The sequence below is a fragment of the Motacilla alba genome, chromosome 2, assembly GCF_015832195.1.
Source record: "Motacilla alba alba isolate MOTALB_02 chromosome 2, Motacilla_alba_V1.0_pri, whole genome shotgun sequence".
NCBI lineage: Eukaryota > Metazoa > Chordata > Aves > Passeriformes > Motacillidae > Motacilla > Motacilla alba.
In genome coordinates this window covers 59,369,431-59,388,773 of record NC_052017.1, presented here as the reverse complement: position 1 = coordinate 59,388,773, position 19,343 = coordinate 59,369,431, and positions in this window count along the sequence as shown.

Here is a 19,343-nt window from a genome sequence, read left to right as displayed (position 1 = left end):
GCCGAAAGAAAGCAGCAACTTGGCTTTTAAAGAATGAGCTGGACATGCTAGAAGTTGAGTTGGATCAGCTATTTTGAACGGATATTTTGGATGTGGTGATGCAAACAATTGCATTGTCTATGTCTGCCAGAAATGATGAATTCGTGGATCTATTCAACTGATTCTTTAACGGTGAATAAATTTTACAATCTCCTGCTATGATGGAAAAAACCTGCTTTGTCCAGATCTATATAGTCATCCTTATTTTGTCAGTTCATATTTGCACTGCAGCTTAACAATGAAAAAAAATGTCTTTGCAAATTGTGATTGCTCCAAACAACTGATTTAGTTCTAAACATTTGAAACAGGATACAAAATGACAGCTGCATATGGGTAAATACATCAAATATACAGAAATATATAAAACTTAATCACATCATTTATAGTGAGGCTGTTAAGCTGCAAATTGCACTGAAGAACATGTTAAAAATAAAGGAGTCACCTTAACAGTCTGCCCATACTGTTCCTTTACATTAGTCTGAAACTAATTCTGCACCAACCAAATCCAATGAATTGGTTTTGGTTCATAACCAGGTCTTGGATATTATTTAGTTCTTACCAGAGCTACATACAGAGATGTGGAATTGTCAGTCATAAATCATGTTTGCTAATGGACTTTCTAGAAAGAGAGATATTCTTGTTATATGGTCATGAGAAGGAATTGAGGTTTAATCAGACTGCTGAGTAAAACACATGCTGTATCTCTAGCAAAAACTACTAAAAGCAAGGAAAAAATAGCAAATGTATGTGAACTCCCCAAGATTATAATTTTTTCTTTTGGACCCCAAAGAGCTCTTTAACCTTGATGCAGAGGCCCTCAAGGATCTCAAGTGATGCACCAAAGGTTTCATTCATTCATCTCTGAGGTAGAAAGCATAGCTAGCTTCCCTTTTTTAGATATTCCTATCTGAGATTGTACAGTCTCATTATCAGTGAAGTGCTATAAAAGGAAATGTTTTGTGACCCCCAGAACAGTAATAGGGATGATAAAACCCTTAGAATCTCTCCCCCTAATTATTTTTTTTGGTCTATTTTGGATCTGAAGTTAAAGCATCTGGAAGAACAAGTACTTTTGAGACTGATATTAAGAGTTAGGTTTTCCCATGCTCTCTCATTCTTGGTTGATTAGCAGATTAGTGTGCATGAGCAGGGAAAATATCCAGGCCTTGGAGATTTTTCTTATGGATAAATTATTTCAATCAGAACACTTTCTCTCTAGAGAACAGCTACAGAACAAAACAAAACAAATAAAACAAACAAAGAAAAAACCCAACCCTTGAGAATTACCTCAGTTCTTTGAACATAATCCTTTACAAAGCATGTTTGCAAAATAGAGTGAAATATTTTTAAAGAATTTGACTGAATGCATTTCAAGATCCCACTCCTTATCTTGAACAAGGCCATGACACAGCTATCTCTAAAACAGGCTCTGCTCATTAACCTATCATCTAGGAGCATACAGCTTAGATCTAAAAAGACAAAATCCAAGAGTGAAGTATGAATACCACATCTAAGTTTCAGGAAAGCAACCAATACACAAAGAGATTAAATTCCTCAGCCAAGAGCTGACAAGCTGCCCTGGCAGATCTAGCTCCCAAATCCTGCAAGTCTTACCTGGGTGCTGGAGGAGATGGATTTTAATCTTGCAAAGACCCAGCTGTTTCTGCTGAACTAAATGCGTGAAGACCTCAACAGTTTACATGCTGGAAGTCTACATGCTTGAAGACCCAAAAACCTCAACAGTCTACATGCTTGAAGAGGACATAGTTTAAACACAGATTCAGATCTTCTGGTCTTGTGACATGCTCACACCAGTGGAATAGCTGAGAAGTGCAGATTTTAACAACATGATTTTAACTACATTGTTACTAGCTTTGATTCGTGAGTTGAAGATTCACAAATCAATTTAAATTATCTTGGTTGTGGGTAAAGAATTTTTTCACTGGATGGGTCATTCCTGATTAATTATGAAAAAAACACAAAGCAAGTTAAAGCTTAGATACTTTTATTATATGATTAAAAAAAAAACCAATCCTGAAAAGTGACCTCAATCAATTTTCTCTTTTGCATTACAAAGATAGGTCAAGTGGCTTCTAGCTACAGCTGGTAGATGATACTGCCTGTGCAGCCAAATGCCTCCCCATTTGGACCCTAAAACTGACATGGACATAATGGGTAAAATATAAATATCATTAATGTCACTGCAATGTTGTCATTAACTTTGCAGATCTAATATCTGTGTCAAACTCTGGCTTGTGGATCACTGACTGAAGGCAGAACAGTGAGGATCCCTCAGCAGTTGTTTGTGACTCTCCTGCTTATGGCTGACCTAGTCAACGTGGCCACATATTGAAATATCACCAAATTCGTCACAGGAACATTGTCAGAAGACAGTCTGAATTTTGGATCTCCAGAAGATTACACTTTACTGAACATCAGAGAGGCATTATGGGTTAGAGCCACTTTGTGTGATTATTTTGATATCAGTCATAGAGCTTCAACAATTTTCAGTGCTGTCAGTGAAACTGTGCAATAGCACAACTATGTCTGGCAGCAGACAGTAGGGAACAAAACAAGACAAAAAAATCCCAACAAAAGCTGCAAATAAAACCAGTGCACATTATGCAGAAATTGCCTTGGCATGCAGGTCATTGGTGATTTCATTTGTAAGTAATGTTTTGATTGTCACAGATTATATGTTGCTCTCATCCCCCTGACATTTGTTGTGCAGCGGGATTGATTTTTGTGCTCCAGTATGAAAAGGTCACTTTGATCAATGCAGTGTAATTGGCACTAAATTAGGATCATATCAGGTTATTTTGCTATTTAATGATGAAATATTAAAGAATAGCATGGGAAGATTGCAGGCACTAAAGTGCACTTTAAACCTGCTGTAATGATGTTTTATTTTGTGGGAAAAAGGGAGAGAAAAACAACTAAAGTGCAGAAAATGACTGTGATGTATTGGAAGAGTGGCCTGGAATTACATATTTTCACTCGAAATAGACTGAAAGCCCCAGACACAAAACACCAAACCCAGCAGTCAGTCCTGAATATGTTACACACAAAGAGCCCTTCGTTAGAAGTTTTGATAATGCTCATTATGTACTAGTCACACGTGTCAAGTCTTCACAATCTGCATATAATGACTGGGCAAAAGTAGATTGCTGAAGTTATGCACTTAGGCCATGATTCAGGGCAACACTTGAGACGTGTTTGGCCACCACTAAACACAAAAGTAAATAATTAGGCACATACTCAATGTACACCTGTGTGGGATAGTTATAAGCACTTCATGTGCTTCCCAAACCACCATGGTACAAACATGTCGGGATTATTCAAAGGACAAACTTTAACCATGCTTATTTTTTAGAAAAGATACTTTTTAAAGTACTTCTACTACTCTTTTAAAGTCCAAAAGTTGCTTGCTTCACCCCCTCCTTGTTTTAAGAAAACTCAGTAATACACTATTGGTATTTGTAGAACAGTCTCTGTAGTGAAAAGCCAAGGTTAGCATCTTAACCTTTTAAGGTTGCACCCCAGCTAGATAATGTACTTAAGGAGAGCAGAGCTCCAATGAGATTTCCTGCAACATTAACTGCCTTTAAAGAGTAATCTTTTGATTAAGATTTTCTAAAGAGTAGATGGAGAATGTGCCAATGTTCTCAACATTAACAGTGAAACTCTCCTAAGGTGGGTGATGAGAATTAGCTATCAACTGTCATGTTCAAGCACCAGGCTTGATAAAACTTAAATGGGAATCTGAATGCTCAGCTCCTATTTAAATAAATAAACAAATAAATACCCCCAGCAACAAATCACCAAAGATAACCAAAAGCAAAGACAAAAACCTCAGCCAGTTTCAGTCAATTCTCACTGAATCCACTAGGATTCTTTTCAAGTAAATGCAGTAGACAGTGCCTTAGATGAATTATCCATTTAAAAATATTTACATATCATCTTTAAGAACACAGACTAAACTTGAATCTATTTCTTCAAGTATTTTTTAAAAATATGAGCACGTGCTGATTGGTTCTTCTGCTGATGTTTCCTATTGAATGAGGATATATTTAGAACATGATTTTGTCAATATTTTTTCAGACTTTCCATCTAAATAATGATAAGCATCATAAGTAGTGTTAATAGTGTATGTTATTTTCTCCACTGTAAATACATGCTCTCTGCAATTATTCTGAAATGTTGCTGAACAAGAGGAAGTGGCATAAGATTATACTTTTAAATGCAGCTAATGTTGCAAGAAATTTGTTTGAAGCTTTGCTGCCATTAAGTATGTTATCTAGCTGTGGCATGAACTTTAAATTGCTTAAATATTAACCATGTAAGTACCCTAGAAATATCCTAAACAAACCTATTAATAATTCTACGAAACAGTAGACTTGAAATTATAAACAGTAGAATTGAAATTATATAAACCATGTAAGGTAACCCTGAATGACTTATTTAAATTTATGTACCAGACAATGTTTGTCCTAATCAATTCTTAGGACTTCACTAACTTTACACTCTTCTTATTAAGTCTTTGAGCTGCTGGGCACATTTTGGATTTAGTTTAAAATACATCTTTTAAAGTCTATTAAGTCTATTAAGACAAGACTCGTGACAAAAGGAAAACAGAATTTATTGGGCTTCAAAGACTTTATGTATGTATGAGTGATCCACTCAGAAGAAATACTGTTTACCCATGGAAAAATAGACATGTCACAATCTGGAGGAAATTATCAAGAAACATATTGAGGGGCTGCAGGACGTGAGTTTGGGACAGATGTGCAGGTGTAGGTCAAAAATACATGTTCTAAAATACCCTCAGGTGGCATATGCCACAATCAAGGCCATGATAGGCACTGATACTGTGTCACAGTGTATTTGATCTTCCACTGCCCATGAACGATTTGCCTGTAGATAATGAAGCTTGCATACAAAGGAAAGAAAATAAACATCTTTCCATGATGAATGAGCTGTATCTTATTTTTCCCAACTTATTCAGTGGTTTTCCACACATGTACGTAATAAAGGACATTAATAAAAAGAATATCAAAAAAATATCCTTCCACAACGTACATCATTAGATTAAAAAGGGAGATTATACAGGAGTCCCTGCTATGATATTCCATCAGTGAAAAGAAAAAAGATTGATTCTGGATAGAACCCTCTACATAAAGATAGTGGGGTTTTAACAGATTTCTCAAAGTTCTGTTTGTCCTTTAAAAGATATTTCAATATTAAAATAATTTTAAAAATTATTTTAAATTCGTTTCTTTTATTTAAAAAAATGTTTCACAACAAGGCAATTTTAAACAGTTTTCTAAAAGAAGTTACTGTAATTTAAGAACTTTAGTACACAGGCCTTCCACATGATTCAACTATAAAGAAAATGGGATCAATGCAGTGATACACGTAACACAGAAGTGATGGAAATCCAGAATGTGGCTTCAAGAGATGAATCTGTTTCTTAACTTTGCTCTGATAATTGAACTCCCTCAGGAAGACCTGATGCTTTGTTTCTGCCTCAGAATTGAAAAGTGACTATTTCTTAAATTGCTTGTAAATCTAATCTCCCAGTTATTTTATCTCTCTGTCAAGAAATGCACATGAATGTCAAGAAATTATTGTAGGAGTGGAATGAGAAGACCGGTGGTTTATGATAAGTATTTATGATACTGTACTTTAAAAACATATTTAAATTTTATAGAAATCAACACCTTAGATAAAATTAAAATCATGGATGCTTGTTTTAAAAGCAGAATTGAATTAATACTGTAAAATATGCAAATAACTGAAAGTTCAGTTGTCCAACTTTATTTAGTCAAACTGAAGAGATTTAACATGTTTGTCATGTGAGATTCCTTACATTCTTAGATGAAAAAAAAATTATAAATAAACTAATAGATCCATTTAAATATTAACACATTTAAAAGTAGTAATTGAAAATTTTAAGGTAGAAAGATGAAACTCCACCAGAAGAGGGCAGCGGGAATAAAAAAGGGCATGTAGTAAGTCTTACTGGCTACTCTACAGTTGTATGTGAAACATCTTTGGATGACACACATTCAGAGTTCATGGTGGTATTGATGACACAATTTATTCCAGCTCATAGTAGGGAGTACCTGCATCTCTCTGCACTTTGTAAATCAATATATGCATGTGTTTCTGTTGCACATTTGTAGAGGACTTGTGACTTAGAAGGGATTATTTGCCTTTTAACCTTCATCAGCTGTCTCAGAGTATGAAAATCCCTGCACAAAATAGAAAAAAACAAAAACAAATAGGGAATGATTTACCATTTTTTTCCCCCTGTGTTACTCCTCTGGGTGCTGAGAACTGAGCTGGTTTCCTGCAGCTCACGCTGTGCCCCCATTCAGTTGCTTGCAGCAGGCACACGGTGCCTGCTCACAGAGCCACCCATGCCTGAGCACACCGAACCTCCCACGCGAGCCAGCAATCCGCCGTAATTGACCTACAGCTCCTTGGTCCCGTGTGCTTCATGCAGGCAGCGTGGGGCTGAGTGATGAGCCATGATGTCATTTCTCCCCAGCTGGGCAGCACTTACTGCAGCCAGCCTTACACGGGTCAGTGGGTGAGCAGTACGGACAGGCAGCCCCAGAGACATCCATCAAAGCAGCACTCCCGTCCTCCATCTGCAGGGAATTCTGTGCTGCTCTCCCCTCCAGCCCTGTAGCACCACTTGTGGGCAGAGGAACAGCTGCTAGGACATGTCCAGAGAGGGAATATTAGATGAAAATCCAAACACAGGCCACAGATCTTGCTGCAAATCAGTGGTCAACACTGAAAGGAGTATTCAGGAAGCAGCAAGGACCTCCCGGACAAACTGTTGAGCTGCAGAGGGTGTCTTAGAGGGTGCTGTCATCATAAGTGGGCTCCATGCTGAACTGGGCAGTGAAGTGGCTGCTGTAAGGAGCATGGATATGAGATGAGCAATAGTGACACAGGGATCAGGAATAAGCATGTCTGATGATTGAAGAACAAGCACATGATCCACTAAAAGCAGAGCTCTGAAGAAATCCTGTGCTAGCAGGATGTTCAGCCAATGCATCAAACCTCATACAACCTTTTTTCCTTCTGATATCAAGGTATAAGCTCTTCCCTTTTTTAATTTTTTTGGGGAATTTTGATTCCTCAACATATATCATACCATTTCTGCTTTCTTCAGTCCATCTGCAGTGGGACTACAGTTTTGACAGTAGCTCAGGGCAGAGGAGGTTGGACTGAAGGCATGAATATGCTTTTAACCAAGGGGAAAAGTTAGATAACTCTATGTCCTTTGCTTTACCTGCCCCAGACACATAATGCACAGACACATAATGAGTCAAGGACAGAAACAATTAATGTCTGGATCAACAAATTAATTTCTTCTTGTTGTGGGTAATCACACCATATCATCATACCCATAATTTTTATCATGTCTCACTATACTTAACAATGCCAGAAACAGCTTATTTTATAATATAGGGCCAGATTCTGTTTTCCTTTTTAGTGATGTGAGCATTTGTAAGTTTTGGAGTTGTTGTTGGGTTTTGTTTTGTTTTGTTTTGTTTTTTTTCTGTGTACTTTGGCAGTATTAAGGGTTGTTACCTCTTGGTTTTGGCACTTTGGGCTAATTTTCTATTGTAACTTCTGGGTTCAAGCAGGTGAGTCAGTTTGTAAGACAAAAACTGGATTCCCAGGAAATGGATACTTGAAAAAAATCTGTTCACTCTTCATAAGGTATCTTATTACTACTCTCATAGATAAAATGAAAGGCTCTAACTCCATCTAATGTTCAAACTGCTGAGCACCCAGCATCTGTCTAATCTGCTTGCAAAATATGACAGCTTTGCTAGGGTACAAATATTATACTCTTAAACTGTCATGGTTACACAACATAAAAAGCATCTGATCCATACACACAATATGATACAGCATAATATAATGCAGTACACGTCCTTAATTGTAATTGTTATGGCCACTTATTTGTAATTTTTAAAAATTCTTAATATTGCTTTAATGTTTTCATTAATCAGCTAATTTCAGTATGTATAAGGAAAAAAGACAGAAGTTTTTGCAAGGCCACAGTGAAATCAGCAGAGTGATGAAAAAATGAGAATACTTCTGTCACAATTAGCATTTCCAGCTAATTCTTAAGATTTCATCTGCTTTCCAAACAAATTAATACTTACCAAAAGCTTTGCCAACACTATATTTATGACATACTGTAATCTGAATGTTTGTGCTCTTTACATCACAGCGTGTCTCAACTGAACACTGTAACAACAGAAATTGTTTGTGTGTTTACGGGGAGAGCTCAGACCTGCAAGTGGACATGCATGCGTACACACACAGAGCCCTTTCCTTCAAAGCCTATCTTCTTGTATTCAAACACGAATTTGAAAATCCATGAGCCACAATAATATTAATTCCCAGTTTCTTTGACCCCTCATAAAACAAAAGAAGAACGAGTGTTTGGCTAAAAGGATTGTAATGATGCCTTTGGACTCTTATGTTCACGTAATGACTAGTAGAAAGATTTATATGCCCTGTATAGGTATAATTAGACACCCACAAACCCATTGACCCTGACGAGGTGAAGAGCTCTCCTGCTTTTTGTTTCAGCAGTTGAATCAATACTTGCACGTTTTACCACTGTGGAGTGAAATTGAGGAAATGAAAATCTGATAATTTTGCTCCCAGTGCAGTCTAGACAGAGGAGAGCAGTTTTAGTCTTTGACAGGAAGATCTATTTCCAGTTACTCAAAAGGCTAGTGTCAATTTTAAAACTTCTCTTATTATTGATTTTCAGTTTTGTTAAAAAGGATGTTTTATTAGAAATATTAGTCCCATTTACAATGTATGCTTATGTCTGTTTTACAGGTTGATGAAATCATGGTTTAATTTTGGTCTGAATCACAGGATACCTCTGCCTGGTGACTTTTGTAGCAAAATATGTAGTGTCTGAAGAAGTTAATTTCATTGTGTCTTCTAAATCTACATAAATCAGAATAGAACTCTTTATGCGATGGTGCAGGTTCATCTAGGAAATGCAGTGGATATGAAGAAACAATATGACTAAAATATCTAGGATAAATATAGTTTGGCAAAATATAAAGAAAGCCTTATATTTATTTCAAGTGTGTTGCTTTTTCTGTAGTTTTTTGTGTGTTTTGTTTTTAATAAAAGAAATAATTACTCACAAGTGAAAAAAAATACAAGAATGTTAAATGATAATCCTTTAGTTTCAACCTGAAGGCATAAGGCAATGATATTAAACTACAAAGCAAAATGATAACGCATTACAAATTTTAGAAGTATCAGAAAACTGATGTTAAATTTTGATTACTGTGGTAAACAGTTTAAATTCAGTATAGTGCATGATGTATGGCTATTGCCATTTTGTTTTGTAGTATCAATAGACACCACTGATTTTAATGTTATGTCATCTCGTTTTTACCTGTAGTATCACATTGTCCTATGTGCTGGTTTTTTTTGGCAGAAGTTCATGTGTTGAAAACACACATAATCATAAGAGAGCTGAATAAAATTTCAGCAGAGTCAAAAATCCTCAAGACCCCTTAAAGACAAAATAGAAGTCATTTTATATGTACAGACTAAGAAGCTTAGGATTAGAATAGCACAGATGGTTCAAGTATTAAGCAGAAATTACTTTTTGCACACACACAAAAATGTGTCAATAAGTAAGCTACTACAGAAATAAATAAACCACTTTTCTAATTCATTAAGAGAACAGGAGTCTGTTCTAGGGGTGCATTACATGCCTTGTTTTAATGCTCTGCCTTGTGCAAGGAGAAATCAAGGTATAATACTTTGATATATAATCAGTTCTGAAGGCTTTGAATTACATTGGTATCTCTTTCAGCTCGCCGTTTGGCAATGCTTATGCTTTCCCCAAAACAGTTCACACTGGAAGTAATCTCCAATGTTTGGGGCTTTTTTGTCTGTGCCTATAATGTGCTCCTGAGAGACGCAGCTCTTGGGGATGAAGAAATTGATATTAAAAATGCATATCAGGACATGTGGGGTTTTTTTTACAGCTGTGGCTCCTGCCAATGGAATTTTATTAAGCACAAATTAATGAAGCTTTAGGACTCTCAGTCCTCACTCCCACAGGGCTAGTAAAAGTAAAATTCTGATTTAATAAATCCTTCAAATAAGGAAGTACCCACCCCCCCACCCCCCAACCCTACAACTGGTTACTTATGCAATCAAAGCTGAGCTTCCTGCATGGATTGCACAGTTCTTTATTTGGTTGTACTTGAAATCATAAGTACTGCAGTGACATTTTTTTTGTATCATGTATTGAGTCACAAAGTGCTGTGAATTTTGTTAATTGAAAAGTCTGAATTCATCTCCCTCAATCACAAATAATTATTTACCTGATATGGAATATTGTCTCAGAAAACCAAGATCACACAATATCTAAGATACTTATTATTCAGGTACTCATGGGGGTTGCCTTAGATTATCTAAATTTTTGCCTTTATAGTACAGTATGTGATTATTTGAAAGGATTTGCAAATTATGATAAAATTATGTTAAGCACAGTAGTACTTAATCTTTTAAGAGTGTCTATGAGGTACCTGTCTAAAAGGGATAGTTTAGACCGGTAGGGCATTATTATTTCACCTAGATACTAAGTATGCAGGGTAATTGCAAATTACTCATCAGTTGTTTTTTATGGGTTTTTTTTACTCTTTCTTCAAGGTAACTCAATAAAACTAATGTGGGGGGGGGGGGGGGTTGTTTTGTTTTGTTTTGTTTTTCATGGGGGTTGTTTATTTAGGTTTGGTTTTTTGGTTTGTGATTTTCTGTTAGGTTTTTTGGGGGGGTTGGGGGAGGGTGTGTTGGTTGGGTTTGGGTTTTTTTGGTTGTTTTTTTGTTGTTGGTTGGGTTCTGTTGGGGATTCAGTTTTGGTTTTTTTTAAATAAAATAAACTAAAAACCCTGTAGATTGTCTCTAACAGTAAGGAAATGAACTTTTCTCCCCTCTGCTTTCAGTCACTCAAGATACAAGCTCTTCAGAAGGTAAATTAAAACCCAAAATTCCCTCATTTTCTTTTTAAATTTCCAAAATGCTCTTTTCAAAAAAAACCAACTTATAAATAGCAAGCAAGCACCAAAAAGTGATTTTATATTGTGCCAGAGTAAACACGGCATTTGCTGAATATTTAGAGTTCAAGGCAGGTGGATTTTTTTTTCTTCTGTAAGAATTAGTAGGTGTAGTTTTATCTTAAAATATCATTATAATACATAAAATCATCTTTTTCCCATACGTGCGCTAATAATGAGGGAAAAAGTTTAGAAATATGAAGGGAAAGTTGCATGTAGCTTAAAGGAACAGTTGAAAGTCTATTGCTAAATAGCTGATTTGCTAGGGAGAAAGGTGTTCTTTGAGTAACCTCTTATTTTTCCATGTTTAAGAAACAAAAGACTTTTAGATCAAGATTAAGGAAAAAAAGACAAAAAACAGGAGCAAAATATCCATGAGGTGAAAGAGCAGAGTATGATGTGAGCACCTGCCCATTCGCAGGCTGGCTGGGCTCTGGCAGTGCCACGCATATGAGCTTGCATATGAGCTCCTCAAATTACACCAAGAGTTGCAAACAGCAAGCAGTCTCTCTTCTGTGTCTCTCATCCTGCAAGCTGGCTTAAGAACTACAAGTCACTTGACTGTGAAGTTTGAGGAAGAGCAATGCAGCATAATGCATAATGAAAGAGGAATAAGACCTGAAGTCCTCCTAGCTGTTGCTACTGTCCCCTACTGAGACCAATTAGCTAATAGCAATTTCTGTGCTTCAAAACTTATTTACTCTACACCCTTGTCCATGAAGGATGGCTTTAGGCACTGTCAGTGTCTTTAGAACTACTGCATTCTTCACCCCCACTACCCCTTTTCGTTAAGTACAGGAGCAGGAAAAAAATCAGATTGTATGGTTCACACCGTCTCTAATAATTCAACTGAAAAAGTGAAATTTTTGTGTTTTCAGAACCAATTTTTGTGTTTTCAGAACCTTCACCTGATTTTTTTAGAATTCTGTTCTTTGAAATCAAATTCATGTTCAGATAAGCTGTCCTTCCTTTTGCTTCTCATTCTTGAGGCAAAGAGATTGCACAATCTTGGCAGAAGTTTGAATAAAGTGAGATAATGTGGATGCTGAATTAGAGGCAGATCAAAAAAAAATGTACATACAGAATATGAGGAACAGGAGAATCTGGCCTAAACCTACCCTCGTGCTTCACAAACACATGGGCACACAAGTTTAGAGAGTAATTCCTATTTCTCAATTAATTCCTAAATGTAGTCCCAATGCAGCAACCTATGAGAGTCTAAATGCCATGAGTATGTATCCTCAGCAACCTTACTCTCAGACAGCTCATGAGTTTCTGTACAGAGTGGGTATCATTTAGTGGATTAAATTGACCAAAACTATTCAAAGCATGACAAAGTGCAAAGGCTCAACTGTTTCGTAAATAACATGCTATAAACAAATGTTAATTATGCAATTGAATATCAGTTGTTACAGCTCTCGATGGATGATGGAAGAAGCAATTAATATCTTTAAAAGTCCATAATTACATAATTATACAATAGTCTGTAATTGTAAATAATCATGTAAATATATAATTGAAAATTTTTTAAAATCTGTGTTGCATCAAAAACGGGATAATAGGGACTTTACTGTTGAAGTGAACTAACCATCTCAGATGAAAGCTTATTCATTCATGTACATCAGCCTCAGTTCTCCATTAGAAAAAACATTTGCTGCTTGTAGTCCTTGAAAATCATAAAGCAAAAACCTAACTTTTAATTGGAGCTAAAACAAGTAAATTGCATTTTTCTTCAATTTTTCAGTAGAAGCAAAACTTAGTTTCTTGCAGGAAAGAATGACTTTCAAATGACAAAAAGGTCATGTCATGTTGAAAATAAGCTTTATGCTCTTAATCATAGCTGATTAAGAAGTTAGTGAATATTTTGTATTTGAAATTAGCTCTTTTTATACAGTAAAGTGGATAAACACTGCATATAAATAAGTGGAGTTTTTTCTGTAAGTCTAAAATAAAAGTAAATTTTTTCCTTAAAACTATGGGAAAGGCACTGTTTATAAATCATTCCATCATATCCACTTAATAAGCATGGTGAACTGATGTCTAAAGAGATGATATAATACTAATTTAAACTGAGTTTGTCTGCCACTGAAAATTCTCAATGAAACTTGGGGTTTGAGACTGCAATTTTCATCACCAAGAGATTTGGGATACATTTTGGTACTTATCGTGTAAACATCCCTATGAGAAAATGTCTTTATACCTACAATCAGTGTTTGTATTGACAGACAAATTTTAATCCAGCAAACTTTTAAAAAATAGCACTGAGTTGAAATTAACACATGATGATGGAAATATTTTTTACTCTTTATATGAAATTAGGTAGTAATTTCTATGCCATGGAGGATTCTTAACATGTTGGTCTCTGCCTAACTCTCACAGGCTAAACAACATACACACGTGTTTTCCAAGAAGTTACTGGAGAGAATTTCTTTATTCTTTCAGTCAGGAAAAAGCCCTCACACACACACACATGTGAGTGAACACACACACACACTCACACACACACACACTCACACTCTCTTGTTTGGGGCAAACATTTAGGAAGTTGTCTTGGGCTCTTCCAAACCATTTTTTTTCTGTATTGTCCTTGTTGAGTGATACAGTCATGGTACAACTACATTTTCTGTCGCCTCTGCAGCCAAATGCTGTAATGGTATTGCTCACTTTGAAAATACAAGAGACAACCCCAACACTGAGATCTACAGCCCTTTCCAGAATTTGTAATGAATTGGTAGCACTGGTCCAGATGTGAAGAAAGGAAAGAGGAGTTCTTTAACAGCAAGCTTTATCACTGATTTTGTTAACTACACTGCTAAAAATGTTAATGCTTTGCTTAAAAAAGAAATGTTAAAAAAATGTTTTCAAAAAATTTATCATATTAAAACACAAAGAGTACAATTTGTTAGTTCAGTCTGGACAAACAATAAACAAACTGCAGTCCCTGCCACCTTTTTAATTATGAAAGCAGCTCAGCTGTGTTATCAATCCATCTTCCTGTCCTATTTCCTGCTTACATTTCTATCTTTGTACTTTTCTCGCTCCTAACATAGTGGTACTCTTAAAGGTTAAGAAGAAATACCTGTCACTCTTTCTTCTATGGAGTATATACATGGGATAAAATTTTAATTAGAGAATGCTGAGTCCAACAGATGAATTCTGCACTAAGTACTGAAAGTCGCAAGATTAGAATGCTTATTTTTTTCAGTTCAAAATGGGGAGACTATTCCACAGAACTACAGTGTTGGGGTTTTTTTCTTTAAAATTCTGCCTTCTAGTGCAGTCTTTTTTCATTGTTCAACCAAATGTTTATGATGTCAACAGGACTGGCCAAAAGCAGGAATGTGATTGCTCATGTCAATTTGTCAATTTAATGTAGAGCACAGAACACAAAGAGCTACAGAGGACTTGAAATGTGTTATATAGTTCTAAGTAAAATTGAAGCGCAGCGGACAATGTTCATAACTATGCCTTAAATGGTAGGTCATAAAAATTTGTACATTGCACCAGCTGAAGCCTTTTCAGGCTTTTCAGGACATGAGGTTTAATTTCCAGATATAAAAAGTTGCAACAAAGATTTCTGATTGAATATTAGGTGTTTTTATTAAATCTTTCGAATGAGGAATTTCATTCTTAGAGCTTGCTTATTCTTACTTTCACAACCTGGAGAGTTGTTCATCCTCCAGTCCACTTGGCACCTTTTGGTTAGACAGCAGGATCAATGCCATATGTCAGTACCATGTAAATTGAAAGATGTGTCTAGATTTGACTCTGGACTTTCTTTTACTTGATACTTATTGCCTTCACCGCTTCCCTGTAGGGAATGCGGACATTAGATGAACAGAGCTAAGTATAGAGGTGCTTACCACAACAATTTTAATATAGCAGGCTTGAATTTATTTCTAGCAAGTGGCTCTTATGGAAGGGAAAAATGTTTCTTTGAAGCTAGATTTTGCATGAAAAATGGTCCAATGAAACTGAAAAGAGCATGCCTCTGCTGGTCATTTATGTGCAGGAAGTAGGTGTCATCTTTATGCCTAGCCTAATAAAGACTCAACAGTGACAAGCAGTAATTTATACCACAATCAGTGATGGATAATTCCTTTAGAACAATACAAACTGGGTCCATTCCAGGCTCTGGAAATTTGGTGAGTTTTTTTGTCTTTTTTTTTTTTTAATAAAATGAGAGACTTTTAATATTATCTTACAAGAGTACATAAAATAGGAATTAATTATGAATGGATAGAAGGCAAAATACTCTTAATAGTAGTTATCAATAAAGTGTTCACATAAATACCTAGGGAAGTGTTCAGGTTTGTGAGGAATAATATCAGTAGTGAAGGATAATATCAGTACCATTGAAATTGCTCTGTTGGTTAGAGCATGGTGCTAATAACACCAAGGTTTTGGTTTTGATCCCTGTATGGGCAATTTACTTAAGAGTTGAACTTGATGATCCCTGTGGGTCTCTTGCAATGCAGAATATTCTGTATTTATATCCTGTGAACTCTCCTCTGTCTTTGAAATTACTGAAACACAGTGGTTGCTGATAACAAATCAAGATACAGTCAATACATTAGTTTTATAGCTGAAGTGTAGTTTTGAGTCAAACAGCAGTGGTTTTAGCACCATAATAAAATAACTACTGCTAGTCATTGACAAATGCTGGCTTTGAGTATTTCCTGCTATTTGCCACTCAAAATAAATGTTATATATTTTGATCAACTAGGGATAAAGTAACATATCAATAAAAGCTAAATCTGAATCAAAACAAAGATGTACTAATTGAGACCAGATTTTTCAAATTTAATCCATTACTGTTGACTACTGTGTGTTCTGTCCTTTTAAACTACACTGCCTTCAAAGAAGAGATATATGGGATCAGTATACAGGTCTGGAGTTAACATCATCAAGAGGAAGACAACAGGATTTGTTCTATTTCATAATCCTTATTCAACAGCGGTTGATATATGAAGAATGAGAGAGCATAAGAAAAACCAAGGCACTACTCTATTGGCTCATACTGCCTGTCAAAAGGTAACTACCTCCTTCTCCACACCTCTGATGAGGAATCACCTGCAATTCTCTCCCTCTTGTTCCCTTTCTTAGTTTTGTTAGCTTTACAGAGAATTAGGACAAAAGGAATAATGTAAAATAGATGTTTTTCCATACATAGATAGGTGCATGTGTGTGTTCATGACTATGTATTTATAAAATCCTTCACTGTATTTACTCTTGCTGAAACATTGGGTCAGTGACATGGGAATAACAATCCATATGTGATTAAATGGCAAACACCAAAGATGTCCCACACAAACACATGGATTCTCGCAGAAAAAAAATGAGATAGAATTAAGACAAAGGGACATTTGAGTTTCAGGAGGGAAAACCAATTCTTCTTCTACTTAAGTTTTAAAAATTCTACTCCAGAGTGCAAATAAAATGAAAATTATACTCCATTTTTTTCAGGGAAGTGAGAGGAGTCTTTTATATTGGGACATTTTTAAGTCATATGGCTGGTTATATACTTGGAGTAAGGACTTGGCAAAGAGAATATTTTCCACTGATCTTTTTTATTATTTTAATGTATCATGAATTTTTCTCAGAAAATATGTTGTATTGAACTTAGTTCTTATAGTCTTACCAGCAATAGTGACAACATTTGCTTTGCATTATTTAAGAAGTCTGAAGTGAATCCTTCTGTGATACCTCATTCTTCCAATGACTATCCTTTCCTCGTGCTGAGAGTAAGCAATGTGGAAACTCAGGCTAGGCAGATTTGTCTACCCCTCAGTTGTCTAATAATCAAGTGTTCTCTATTTCAGATAAATGCAAGAGGATTTGATCATGAATGTATTTGAAAAATTTAGCCAAAGGTGTCTAAAATTTAAGCAAACCCTGTAGGTGTGCCTTATATAGTATGTGCTAAATAGGAACTTAGAATACCTTTCCAATACAGAATTTATTAATTTTTCTTTCTCCTGTATGAGGAGGATTATTAACCCTCTGTGTGTATTCCCAACACTGAAAAATACTGCAGATTTATGAAGAGATTGTTTCTTTCCAGGAAGTTACAGTATGTGTTCTCACCTGCAGAAAATCTGTAAGGAGAATTTCCACCCCAGAGGAGGTAGCTTCCTTGTATAGTCTGGCAAAGGTCTGAAGAACACCTTGCATTTTTAGCAGCAACACAACTCTAGAAATCTATCAGCAATTTCTAGGAATTAAACAGCAGTGGTAGGAAGTAGCTATAAATGCTTTTCAATTTGTCAGTTATTCTTGGTAGATTTAGATTTTCTTTTTATAAAGAAAATTTCTGAAATGCAAATTGCTTAGGTGTGTAACTACTGTGTCAAGTAAGGACTTTGTAACATAAGAAGTAACATATATCCTTATATTAATCTGCAGAATCTTGAAGAAAGAGAGAAGGAAACAATATTTTTTACTGTCTCTTCAGAAAATTAATGATTCACAAGTCACTATTTATGTCTCAGTATAAATGTTTTCCCCATTTTAGTTTTTTTTCAGAAAAGCTCTTCATTGAAATGAAAATGTTCCTTGAAAATGAAAAATTCAATGAAAACATTGGACTCACTACATAATATAGTAGTGAAGCTAAACTTCTAGCAAGTTTTCTTTGAAAATACACCACTTTGTAAGGATGATAAAGCTGTGATAAAACTAAATTACATCCTTTTAAATGCATGACAAACTGCATGTGCTAAAAAACAGACAAAAATTAGTTATTATTCTTGTCTAAGGCTATTTTTGCACTATGGTACTTCCGTCTAAGAGCACATCTTCTTAAAATGCAGCCTAAAATGAGACTTTTAATCTCTTTTTGTTTGCAGATTGTTTTTTAATCTGTTAACCTCACTTTTACATAGTTATGTGTGACAGAAATTTGGCCCTGGACATGCAAGGTGACATTAAATAATCTTCCATAATCAGTTTAAAAAGGATTTCCCCAGCTCTGGGTACCTGATAAAATGTCATTACTGAACTGAAGTTGGAAGTTTTGGGAAAACCCTTAAATTGTTGAGAGGAATGCTTTCAATACATGAAAAACAGCAAGCAAATGATACACTGCTAAACATAGCCTTTGAATACGATTCATGTTGGTTTACGTGCAGTGTATAATTAATTGCAAGTGATTCATGATCTTAACTTTCCAAATCAAAAAGAAATGCAGACAGCTGATTCATATTTTTTACGGTGAGCAGTAATTTGTACCTAAGGACTAGTAAAGTGAAATTACTGAGTGTGCTCAACTGAATTTCCTGAATACATCAGTGGGAGTTTTATAATTTTACAGTCAGCATGATATATTCAGAATCAGTTTTAAAAGTGACATTTGCTTCAGATTAGGTTTATAAATAAAATTAGAACTGAATTGGCAGTATTTTCATTTTAATCCCTTTTACTCAGGAATATATAATTTTGCTTTTATGTCTCTTTACATTAATTAGAAATAGCAGTTGCAGGCACAAGATTAAAACCACCGTTACATGTCAACCTCCATGAGCAAGGAGGGCATTGTCTGAATAGAAAATTAACTATTCTTTCATTTAAAGGAAACAAAACAAAACAAAAAATACTTACTGCTTTTCTTGCATCTTTCCTGTGGCTCGTGACTCCTGGAAAAGATAAGCCCAAAACTTGTAATAAGCCGGTGCATGTGCAAGGTTACAAGCTCACTTCATGTCTGTTCCCCACCTGGTGTCTCCAGCTGTATTTACAGCATGGATGGAGATTACAGCATCTTTTATGACCAACCATCCTACAAATGTCTCTTCACACAATTCCACAGCCCTGATTTTGCCACACTTGCATTTTGCAGTGTCTTTGTGTTGGTTATACTAGGTCATGCTGGCTATGGAGCTAGAGCATGGCCAAGGAGTTGGTGCAGATTTAGGAAACAATCCCAAGTTCTTTCTGAAACAATCCTTCATCAAGAAGGCTGTTGGACAAATGGCACAATATCAGAATTTCTATCTGCCTCTATCCCTCCACAGCTTTGGCTTCAGGCTGTCAATTTTTCCTCTTTCAACCATGATTTCTTGAACAGGCCCAACGGAATAACTTGGTCCATTCCTCAGTATGCTCTGTTAAATCAGCGTGTCCAGGACCACTTACAACTCCTTCCTGAAGCACACCTGGGGGTGGGCA